A 13,143-nucleotide genomic window follows, 5' to 3' on the forward strand; every position below is an offset into this window, starting at 1 on the left:
AAAAAAAAAAAAAAAAAGGAATGTAAACTTACACCTTGCTTTCCCAATTAATCCTGTTACCAGAACTTCCACTTTTATTTTTTAAAGTTCTTTTGGAAAACTCAAAAACTTAGGTCAAAATAAGGGCCATAAAACAAAGGTGAAAAGGCCTAATGTGAAGACATGAGCTATGGTGTGACTGTATCCGATTACTATATCAAAAATAAAACATATTCCTTTCCAAGCCTCAAAGAGTGAGTCAGAGGCAAACAGAACATCTGTGTGAGTTAGTGTCATGTATCTGTGATTGACTACCTTCTTTTTCTGTTCAAAACTGCAGCTTCTAATTCCCCACTCTGACTCAAATTGAGTAATATCTACCCACATAAGTTTGCCATGAGAAAACTGTCCTTTGGTTCCACGCCAAGAGACAGCAATTGTGTAGGAAAAATTGCCATTCCAGAGAATTTCTGCTAACTTTTATGTCCACAATATTGTACTTTATCTGAGTTCTAGGGTTTAAAGGCTCCTTAAAGTTGTTTCTGTTTTAATCACTCATATTTAACTCTGAAATCCTCTCATCTGACACACTTGATGTTTGGATAAAGCCAATACTGGGGTCTCACTGAGGGTGGAGTCTCTAATGAATGTCCAAGACAGTGACAGAATTTTGAGATCTAAGCAGTTTTATAAATGCGAAAGAAACACAAAATTAGAGCTATCAGGATTGAAAGGGTGCAAAATTTAACTCCAAATCGATTTGAAATACAATTATTGCTTCACAATTTAATAGCTTTAAGAGGTAAATTCTCTGAGCGTTCATCACCTTGTCTGTAAAATGGGAAGGACAAACTCAATCTCCCTGAATTTCACAAGGATTAATTAGTACCCTGTTTGCCAAACCCCTAGTACTGTACTTTTTCGGCAAAACTGTTATTTACTTCTATGCATAATGAAAACAAGCTTCTATATATACAAAACCCAAACAATGTGGTGGGTACCTTATGGGGTTCATTAAGTGGCTTACTTTTGCATATTTTAATTTACTTCAAAAACAAGGGCTATTGTTTTAAAATAAATCCAAGAGGTCTTATTCCCTCTAATATCTTTTATCTAACTTTATAGTCTCATTTAGTCTAGTATCAATTTTTTTAAAGAATTAATTTCCACAACAATAACTGCTGAAGAGCTGAGCATTGTAACTGTATTACCATCACTATTATTTTAAAGGTCACGTTTGACAGACTCTAGTCTAGAGCCTCATCTTCCGTACTCCAGAACCCAAGAAGTGGGCATTGCCATTATCTCAACAGAGTTCCCTGTAATGGCCCTGGAAAGAATATATAAAATGATTTCTTTTGAATCTTGTCACTGAATATTTATTGGAAAACAGAAAGGCAAAGGAGATAAAAAGCAACCAAAGGACACATAGGTTTGTGATTTTTAAGCATCCATGAAATATTCAAGTGTTTTGGGGCAAGTAGTTTCATTATTTTGTCTGTAGAAAGGTATATTTTTTAGATTCGTAATGATTTAAAAAACCAGTATTTTCCAATCTAAGATCATTGTGTCATAGGAGTAGCACATGCTATTTTTAGAGAAAAGAAAGTTAAACCTGACATGATGTGATGCAATTATACCTGAAATCATATTAGTGTGATAAATTATATGCAAATTAATTCAATCTCAGCCATTCAATAACTATTCAGAAAGATATAGCGTCTACTATATCAACTGTTAATTGACTTTCTTAGATATTCATTGTTGGAAGTGCTGATCTCTAAGTTACATTATCAGATGTTATTAGTACCATGCTGTAGTAAAAATATTTCAAAGTAAAAAATGTTCATGAGATGACCTCTAGCCAATATTTTCCCCACACAATTAAAGCTGCTGGAAAAAAAAAATAAAGCTGTTGGGCACTTTACTTGCATTTATTGCTGAAGCTATTTTATAAAATTTTATTTTTATTATCTTTATGGATGAAAGAATATCAAGAATGGAAGAAACTATAGGATCCAAGTACTAAAGGCAGTGATAAAAATTACAAATGGACCATATAATGATGGAGCCTTTCATTTCTCTGCCTGTGTTTCAAGAGAACACAGGTGTTTCTTGAGCTCTGAAGAGAGAGGAGTCTTGCTGCTAGTTACTCTGATTTTCTTCTTGAGAACCTGTCTTAAGAAATGGCAGCACATCGCTGTGTGAGGGCCATGCTTCTGTGTGTCTGATTTTCCACTTATATCTCTACTTTCAGTGGGAAGAATTCTGGATTAAAGTAAAGCAAGTGCCATTCTCCAGTCTAAAATTTGGGGAATGGCTAAACCAATGCCTGATGACTTGCTGTTTATATTTTGCAAACTTAAAGGACATGAAATATATTAAGTAGAATTTCTCTTTGATTAAAAAGTATTTGTAAAATTTTGTCAGATGTTTTTTTTATTTTAAAGAGAAAGAACAGAAGCCAAAAACAACACCAAAGACAAAAACAGAGCAACACAAAAACTATAATAACAATACAGAATAACAACAAAACTAGATGACAGGAAATCAACAATGGTTGTTGTATTACTTATTGTTATCTTCAAAGTAGTTGCTCAGATTACCAGATATATTGATTGATCAAACAATTGAATCAAGATTGATCAAACAATTAAACATGAATTGTTCCTTTCAAAAAACCAATAAAAATTAGTCATATTTTTGTAAAAGAAATTTCTAAAAACAGTGGTATGTTGGAGAAGAAGCTGTACTACATAAGCATAGTGGAAATCCTATAAGGATATACTTTCATATATTATTTTTGTAGTAGGGTTGATAAGACCTAGTAGTTAAGTGCATTTCAGCTCAAAAGTAAATACATGTGAGTCTTTCAGCTCATGATTAAATATTACTATATAAGGTAAGTCCAGTTCTTTAGAGGTTCAGCTTGCATCATTTATTAAGACTGGTGGCAAGAATAGACTAGCCTAGAAGGGATGAATGGATAAAGGAGAAACAAATGACATTTTAGCATAGTCATGCATACATTTTATAAATTACACACAGCTCTCAAGTAGGTTTTTGTTCTCATTCAAATTACTACCTACTTCAAGTAATTAACTTTTTGTTAAGCAAGCATTCTGCAACTTCTATATTAAACACATTTGCACTCAGAGCTCTTCTGGAAAGAAAACAAGTTTAACCCTCAGAATTCCTATGGAAACACATCACATCATATACCACGTACACAGGAACCCTCCAAAATTAAAACAAAGCAGTACCATCAATGAATGGCCTATTTCATTTCTACTTGTTGCAAAAATATACTAATAAAATAAAACCAAACCAGAACCACTGACCCTTCCTATTCTCATCTCAGTGGTTAATTTGATAAATGCATAGGAAAAGAGACAACAATGTATACTGAAGACAAACTAATCTTTTCTGATCTATTTTAGGAATAAAAAAATTGTTTTTTTTTGTATTGGATTTCAAGAATTTCAATAACATATAAACTTAGTTAATGTAATCTCGCTGCAAATAACCTGCTGAACAATAAAATTGAATTCATTAAATCTTTAATGAAGTCCTATAACCATCAGTCTTTGGATATTAAGGTGAAAGGAGCTGCCTTTGACCTGTAGTACTTCTCATTTTTGTGATAATCAGATGAGATTAGGTTACAATAAATGATGTTTTTAATGTACTAAATGAAAATGTCCTTGAATGATGGAATGCTCATCTTTACCAAATTTCTCACTTTTATTAGATGTTGTGAAGTACTATAGTTTGGGGCAATAATGGTAGGCTTCTATGGCACGTGTTCAAGGAAATTAAGAAAATCAGAACATTCCCTTCCATCAGATGGTAAGGTCATCAACTTGTATGTCCTTCTGGAGATGACATAGTCCAAAACTTTGATATTCCTCCAGAATACAGAGTCAAATTTACCGTGTGCCAGGCATATTTGGAAAGGACATTAACAGGAAATGTTGTATAAAATAAGAAATTAAATCATTTGGAAGGGCTCGAAATTGAAATACACTACACATGCAAAAGAAACAAAATCAAAGAAGATACCAGATAAGAATTATGTAAAATTTGGTGTCCAAATTATGAAAACTTCAAGAAGGGTGTCACAAGAAAGAAGAGAAACATGTTGCTTTTAGGAGTGTGAACATAATATAGGTGTTAGGGACTTGGCTTCTCAAGTAGAACTGAGAGCAAAATGGAATTCAGATACATAGATAGATAGATAGATAGGCAGAGAGTTAGATAATAGATAGAGAAATACCTAATTTCAGAGGAACAACTGCCACAGAACCGCAACTTACTCCCAAAATATACTTGGCAATAATATCCTAAGTACAGGCAGGTCAGGTTCTAATTATGCCTTATTTTTAAACTGATTTACACAAATGTGCCACAATATTTAAATGACCAATTGCAGAATATTCCAAGAAATAGAGGAATCTTCCTGGAATTATTTTAACGAAGCTGAAAGTGGACTCTCTTATAGTTTTCGCCTTTCTTAGTAGGTCAAAACAGACTGTATATTTGCTTCTCCTAGCCATTTAGCCTTGGGACTTCTACCTCAGCATGACAGTGATGCCTTCTAATTGTTGTTTATGGATGTCAAGAGACTTTACACTTCTTTTTTCTTTTGGTTTGCTCTGATTCTTTTTTCCACCATGGCATTTAATTTGTGCCTTGCCTCAGCCCACTACTAATAAACAATTCTTGGGGGAATGTTGCATTAGAGTTTGAGCAAAGATTCCATTCCAAATTTGGTCAGTCAGAATTTGCCTTACTCTTACCAGTTTCCTTGCTTTCCTGAGTAAACAAACTCTTATCTCATGCCTTGTTGCACTCCCTTCCCAAAACAAAACAAGCTAGAGGGAAAACAAAAAAACTAACCACACCAGCACATTTGATGTTTGTCATATTGCACTGAATTCCCTGTTTCTAGTAGATCTACTTGAAGTTTAATTTTTTTCATTAAGTAATTTCTCTGGGAAGAAAATAACCATATTTTTGTGCAGTTGTTGCTGTACTATTATTTGACTGTTTTTCAGTTTATTAGTCATTCATCTGGATTGATGCCTGTGTATTTTCCAAAAGGCTTAATATGGAGAATTATTTCTTCGGCCATAGTGAATCTTAACTCACAGTTATATATTTTTTGTATTTAAGAAGCTGCACAGGTATTTTCTAATATTCACAATTCATTGGTAGACTGTAAAGGAGAATCATAATAACCCTGTTTTTAATATACAAACAGCTCTAAAACCAGCTCCATAAAGATGACATTCGTTGATAAGTTAAGAATTTGAAAAGAAAAACATAACAAGAATTTGAAAAGAACCTAGATCTTCTGGGCCTCTGGTGCAGGAAGTTTATCTGTGACTCTATAAGCACGTAACTGCAATACAGCCATCGTGGATGAACAGAGACCTGGCTTTGGGAAAGAAACTCCACACTGGACCTGACTGCTTCTGCCTGGGTAAAGGACAGTGGTTAGGTGACTGCTGAGAGGATCAGCAAGTAATCGGGAAGGATCAGGTCTCTTGTTTGTCTTGAAACCTCGAAGCCTCCTTCTGCTGCCCCCACTGGCAAAACCTGACAGGGAGCAAACTAACAATGAGGTGGGATGTGCCAAGTTCCAAGGCCAGCAGCACAGAGCATTGTGTACAAATGATTATTTGGAGCTGAAGGACCACAGAGTAGTAACCAGCATGCTGGCTACTTAGTAACCATCCTCATTCTTCTAAGCAGATTTAACTTCCATACAGAAACCATACGCTTTCGATCGCTTCTGCAAATGAAGTTGCTTTCCTTTCCGCCAACACCTGGTCCTGCCAGTCATAATACCCATGTCTAGTTGGTACTAAATACTCCTTTAATTCTACCTGCTATGTGGCCCAAAGGATACACTGTAAAGTTAAATGCCAGCAATAATCCTGATAGAAAATAATGGTAAGAAGCAAGGGAGGAAAGGAGAGGAGGAAAAATTTTGTGTGTATGTGCGTGAGCATACTCATACCACCCTGCATTTCCATACATATATATGATAGTCATATGCAATATGTGTGTATAAACCTACAGTAATCAAGGGAAGAAAAATATAGACCTTTTCCTTTCAGAAGCTGTAAACAATACTTACAATACCTTCTTCCTTTATATGTTCTGTGTTTCCCTTGCTCTAAACAAGGACTCAGCTGATAGGTGTCCTTTCCCCAATACAATAACCTTCTCAAGGGCTCAGAATCCTTGATCTTGCTTCCCTCCTTTTTTGAGGTTGTTTTCCACTCATCTTTTTTCAAGGTCATGAAAATACAAAAAGATAGAATGGGAGTACTAAAAAGGCAGTTCCAAACAATTTTTTTATGCTTATCTTATTTAACAGCAACAAAAAGTATCTTTGCTAATCAGGATCAGTCTTCTGAGATGGCAAAAACTACAGGCAGTGGGGAACTTTTGTAGTCATTGTGTGTCATGGTACTAGAACTTATTAAAATTATAACTTTCCATATCTCTGTTTGTGTTCTACCTCCAAAGCACACTAAGGGAAGGGCCATAGGCAGTTACACATAGTGTGCTATATAGCTGGTGGAATGAAGAAGTCATTGGGCTGATTTTTCTCAGACTGTTTAAAGATCAAATTTGCAGTACTTGTAGTGATTTCCAAGATTACATTCATATGTCATTTGAAATAATAAGAAATTAAGCCTTAATCTACTTGATTACAGCAAAATGGATAGGTTTGAAAATTCAGCAATGGATATATGAAGGGAACAGGCTCACCATAATTTCAATGCCTTTGGCCTAGACAAGGTCTCTGATCCTTATTTGTCTCTTACTTGGGTTTCGCACATTTCCTCATATTCCCTTAACTTTATTCTTTCTATCATGTATCATAGCCTTCTAGCGCCTGAGGATCCTGCTCGCTATCAGACTTATAGAAAAGAATCAATAGTTTCTCTTTTCATTGTCCTCACAAACAACTTTCTTAACTAAAGTGTTTGTGTCTCAATCACTATGAGGAAAAGTATTGAGGGGAACAGAAATACTTCTGTTTTATTCATGTAGCAAATCTGTTTTGAACATTTATTTTATTCCAGAAAGTGTACTAAGCACTAGGGCTCCAGCGTTGGAACAAAACAATATCTGTCCTCATGGAAAATAAAATTCAAGGAAATCATAACATGCACTTTTTATAGAGTTCAGATTATCTTTCAAACTTTTTAGTCATTTTAACTTCATTGTAATTCTTTGCTCTCTTGCTAGAGTAAAATAATGTTTTTGTTTCCTAAAGATGATATCACCTTTCCAGTATGATATTAAGCATTAGAATTTAATATTGGAACTATTTAAGAAAGCCTTCAATTTGCACTCATATGGTATTGGATGGTTGGCTTAACTGTTTAAACTCTGGTTATAAGTGCATTCAGGTTTATAGCATTATTCTAATTGGGAAGTTCAGTTATACTCTCCTTCAGGAGACTGAAATGTCTACAATCCCAAAACGTATAACTTACTTATCATTTGGTTTGAAACCCCGTATCATCTTTAATGTCCTTTCTTTCTTTTGTTTGTATTTTGCTCTTGTTCTTTTTTTTTTTTACTATTCTCTTTAAAATAAAAAAAAACTCTGAGTATGTGTATCATTCCGACCTAAAATGTAGTTTTATGATCTCTTTTTTAATGTAAGTGGCTTCTTACCTATCTTCAGGTATTTAATCTCTTTTAAGAAGTCTCCAGTTCCAAGAAGTCTTATCCTCTCCTTTTTCTGGCCTCTTCCCTGAGTGCTTTTTTTAAAAAAAGAATTCAGTAGTCATGCTTAAAGACTGATGTTATATTCTTTTTTTTTTTTTTTTTTTTTGGTTTTTGGTTTTTCTCCAGTACCGGGAACCGAACTCACGACCTTGCACTTACCAGGCAGGCGCTTTGCCACTGAGCTAAATCCCCAGCCCCTGATGTTATATTCTTATAAATTATTCTTCTTTCACTTGTTGTTCTAGAATTTTAGAATCTTTGTTCTGATGTCTTTTTTATCTGTTGTTTTTAATAGTTTCTGAACTTACTTTGTACCAGGCAGTCCTCAGGTGTTTTGTGCCAGTCAATAGTGTATACAGCTTCACAAGTGCAAATGCATTTTTAAGGCATAATTCAGTGTTTGTAATGAATGTGATTCATGCAGGGAAGCTTTCATGCTCTCAGTCATTTAGAAGAATATTTTATGGAGATTAATCTATACATTCACAAAGGGTAGAATTGTGCTCAGTAAAGGCATGATAGAGGGAGTAATATTTAAATGTACATTGAGGTAAAATTTTTGACTAGAATTGCTCAAAAAATGGAATGAGCCCCTCTAGCAGGGTAGGAATTACTTGGTTCATTCAAGATCTAGTTAGTTGAGAAATCATTTTTGAGGAACGCCAAAGAGGAGATCCAGTTTTTGATGAAACACATCTAAATGAAATGCATTGGTACATAAAAAATAGCTAGCTCATAAATCTCTTTGGTTGCTCCTCTATGTGGTGCACCTTTGCCGAGAAGTGTTACCTGATTTCATGATGCCAATGGAAGTGCTAGAATTGCTAATTCTAACTGGATCAAAAATACCATCTCTTCAGCAAAGCCTTCAGTTGATCTTTTCAATTGATTGTGCTTCTTCAGAACACTTAAGTGCTTCCGATTTTTGAGTCAATCATCTCTGCCATCTTTCTTCCATCCAATTGTAGATTTCCTGTCTTATACATCTTTGTGCTTTCTTTCTCCATCCGCAACCAGTGGTATAGAGTGTGTATATCCTAGTACCAAGCACAATCAAATTGATTAATACATATCAGTTAAATGGAATGGAATGGAATTCTATAGAGTTAAGTTGTTAAATTTAAAATGATGTGTGGTCCTTACTCGCTTGTAACTGATCAGAAAGCCTTCAAGTTTGTGCCTCATATTTGAGGAAGCTGATGAATATTTGGTGGATTTTCTTTGAAAAACAAAACTGCCACAAGACGCATATATAAAGGCTTGGTAAAAGAAATGGGAAAAAGGGAAACTAGTTAGAGCTGGTTTAACTCTTTCAGGATGGCTCTGTAATTTGTATGGGTCACTGCTGAACCGCTCAGAACCAGGTAGTACATGCATGACTGTCTCATCGAGCAGCTTGTATCACCTAAGGGACTGTCCCATGCTGCTAGATAGGACAGTCACACGTGTGCAGCCCGTGGTGCAAGCCTGTAGGAATGTGTTAAGTTTTCATGCCTAACTGCTCACACCTATGATCAATGACTTATTTCTCCACTTAAATTTGCTTGCCAGTGGCCGGTGAACTTCCAGAAGTTTTTCTTTTCTTTTCTTTGCCAACCTATCATTAGTTTCCCTTGTCCTACAACAAATTAAGGTACCTCACAAGGCCAGTTAAATTCTGATAGTTATCCATCATTCAAGGAAAGACCAGTGGTATTACTATATATTACTATATATTATGGGTAGTGTAACAAAGTTAAGGTTCTGATTTTCTATTATATATTCATTTGCATATATTCACCTTTTTATTTTGGCTTTTTAAAGTTACAAACTGATTCAGCAAAGAATTAATTTTTGCAGTAATCTCTTCTGTTATAAAGCACAAAATATTCTTTTATAAAGCTAGTGTGTTTGATTTATTTTATTTACTATTATGACCTCAAGGGTATTTACCTATGTATACCTCAGGTTTGTCTTTTGTGGCTTGGTTTTTCTTTGTGTAAGAAACGCAAAATATAAATAAAAAGCAAAGTAAAAGATAATAGGAAGTGAGGAGATGTTTTTCAAGTGGGAAGGGGAACAAGAGATGGGGGGTGAGGGAACTGGGATGAGAAAAAAGAATTACAGAAAAAAATGGAAATAGAATATTAGAAAATGAGAAAGGGATCGACAGTTAGAAGGAATAGGGAGGGATGGGAGGTATGGGGACAGAAAATGAACTAAGGTGTGTTATGTACATTTACCAACACCCCACGATAAGTGTAATCATTATGTGCTGCAAGCGTGTACCGCAGTAATAGAATGTATTTTTATCTCCCATGCATTCCATTGCACTCTTTACTCTCTATTTCTGTTTTGCCCTGATGCCCATTATTAAGATGCTTCAGTTGCCTCTGTACATCTCAGAAATCCATCAATTTCTGCAGTTTTCCCAGCTTGCCTAGAGAAATGTCCGTCGTTTACTTCCTCCAAGCTTGTTTGGTCAGAAAACTTCCACCCACGCTTTACAATGTACCTAATCATGCCATTTGCTGAAAGGCTGTTCGATAGCATTTTCTGTGTGTTCCTTTTATTCTGTATATGTCTTGGCTTTGGTTCCATGGTTTTTGCATTTCTAATCCTTATTTTTTTGATTGTCTGATAAAGGTTGTTAGGTTCCAAGAAGCAATCTATGTGATTCACTTCATATAAAACAACACAAAATTAAATTGTTAATAATTTCAAATGACGAATGCATCATTTTAAAAGGAGAACCATAACTATGCTTCTTTCAGTTTAGTGTCCATTGGTGGACAGAAGAGGCAGGCTTCCTCATGCTGTAATGAGTATGACTGAATAAGTATTTCTCTAGTGTTGTGACTTGCTAACCACTATGCCACCAATGGCTCTGTCATTCAGTGAATTTGGATGCATGTTAATACACAACAACATGTATTAACCATTACAGTACTGTACAATATAGTTTCACTGACCTGAAACTACTGCTTGCCCTGACACTTTGTGTAAAGGGAAAGAATGTTATGGGTGTCTTAATATTATGAAACTTCCACCTTTTGTGGTTTAAATATATTAATATTGCTATAAATGCACTTAAAGCCTACCATATTTTTTCACGTAATGCAGACTAAATTCTGAACAAAAGACACACATCTATACATACATATGTATATATATTTGATATATGTGTATGTTTCTATATATTTGGTATACAAACACTGTATGTATTCATGTAATCATATATAAATCATGTTAGCTTTGAAAAACTATGCCATATGTTACATAAGGCTATGCTCAAGGTGCACACAAATATATATATTAATGTCATGACAACTCACACTAGTAGTTTCTGGCACAGGTGGATTGTGCACAGGTGCTTTCCCTAAATGTTATCAAACAGTTGTGTACTTAGAACAGTGTGCTTCATAACTTTTCAATGTACATGGGGTGGTTAAAATAGATCTAACACCTCAATTTCGGTGTGTTGTGATAATCTACGCTGAAAAGGAAAACAAAGTTTATAAAAAGTTCCCTTTCACATGTTCCTTTTGAAATCTGCTGGCACCTTCAATTTTGACTAACTAAATACAGCTTCCTCCATCACAGCTGGTTGCCTGTGAATGAGAAATATTTAAATACACTGCTAAATTTTCTAAATGGAATTTTTAGAAATTCTACATTATGCATCTGTATATGCAATTTTAGCTAAATCATAATACAGCACAGTAGTAATATATTTCTTGCTTTGCTAATTAGTTTATTAGCTAATTAGTATTAAAATTGATTGCCAGAATACCTACTATAATTTCTTAACTGATGCTTAGTGTTGAAGAATAAAAACTGCTATCAGTGGTAATATACTAAGAGATTTCAAAATATTCTTGTCATAGCAATAATAATTACAAATGAGTTGAATTTGAACTGCTGTACTTTTACCGCATGGTGGAGATGCAGGGTCTACATACTTTATGTGAGTGAAAGGTTATAATATTGAACCTTTTTGACAAGTTTCCTGTGATGAATGTGATGAGCCTAAGACAACTAGGAAAAATTTAGGCAGATCAAAGAGTAAAAGAAGTTATTTTTTCTGGGTTCTGTTTTATTTTGATATTTGTACATCTTCAATTGCACATAGCACTTATCCAGCTCAGCATTGCTGAATGAGTAGATGTGTAATGTCCAAGACCTGATCAGACCTAATGTGGGGGTAGATACACCATGTGTGCTTTTCTTTTTCCCTCGCACCTTGGGAAACATGAACTTTTGGGTGGCTTGCATACAGTTCCACACAAACCATTGGAGAGTAAGCATAGGCCTCATGCTTAAAACCTTGTGTAAGGCTAGACTGACAAAATGTTTATAAACTTTAACAAATGTGGAGTGCTAAAGGTAACACATCAATGCATGCATATTCATGCTGCCATTACAATGTATATATGCATATATTTATTGTAAAACATCTTGCAGATCTTTAGCATTTAACTTCGTGCAACAAATATTCAAAATGTTCAACATCAATTTAATCTTTTTTTTAGCATTTTTTTTTTTTTTACCTTTGTTATTATTGAGACCTGTAGGTACCAAGGGGACTTTTTCTTTCCAAACTGTCATATAACACTTGCCACAGAGGAAAAAGAACTAATTTGGGGGTCGTGTGGACCTGAATTCTAATTTTGACCTTCCCTATGAGTAGATGTGTGACCTTAGACACAGCTTAACATCTCTGGAGTTCAATAGCTTCACACATGCAAAGAGATCATAATACCATCTGTATTACAAGTTTATTGCAATCATCAACTGCTCATATATGTAAAGCACTTCCCCAAGTATGGTTTTCAGTGTACACTAGTTGCCTTGTATTTGCTCATTACACAATGTAACAAGGAGAGTTTCATAATCAAACCCATGAATTTTTGTCTTTCTATTACTTCTGCTTTTCAGCATCACTTTACACTATCTTTATATTCTTAAAAACTGATGTAGGTTTTCTATTCAGGATCTCTTCATTGTTAAGCAGTGCATTCTTTTTCTGTTAGTGAACATATTATCAAACAACAAACATTATCATGATTTATTTATATTTATAAATAATCACATTTACCTGTTTTATTAAGATAATTGAAGAGAACAACCTAAAAACAATCAATTAAGGTAACTTTGTAGATGACATAGACTAAATGTTATTTCTAGCACCTATGGTTATTTCTGGCACCTATTTGCTATAAACCATAGCAAATTGAAATTTCTAAACCTCTTGATCACAATTGCAAGACACTGTATTATCATATTTTCTGTGTGAATATTCTTAAGTAACATCTAGTCATTTACTCCTAAACACAGTAGAAGGGTAACTCAGTCAGCCTTTGCTTTCTGCTACAGGTAAACATGGCATAGACTTAATCGATTCCCAAGCAGGGGTTGAAGTTTTCT

This window comes from Chinchilla lanigera, unplaced genomic scaffold (assembly GCF_000276665.1).
Source record: "Chinchilla lanigera isolate Chin_1 unplaced genomic scaffold, ChiLan1.0 scaffold00138, whole genome shotgun sequence".
NCBI classification, from domain to species: Eukaryota; Metazoa; Chordata; class Mammalia; order Rodentia; family Chinchillidae; genus Chinchilla; species Chinchilla lanigera.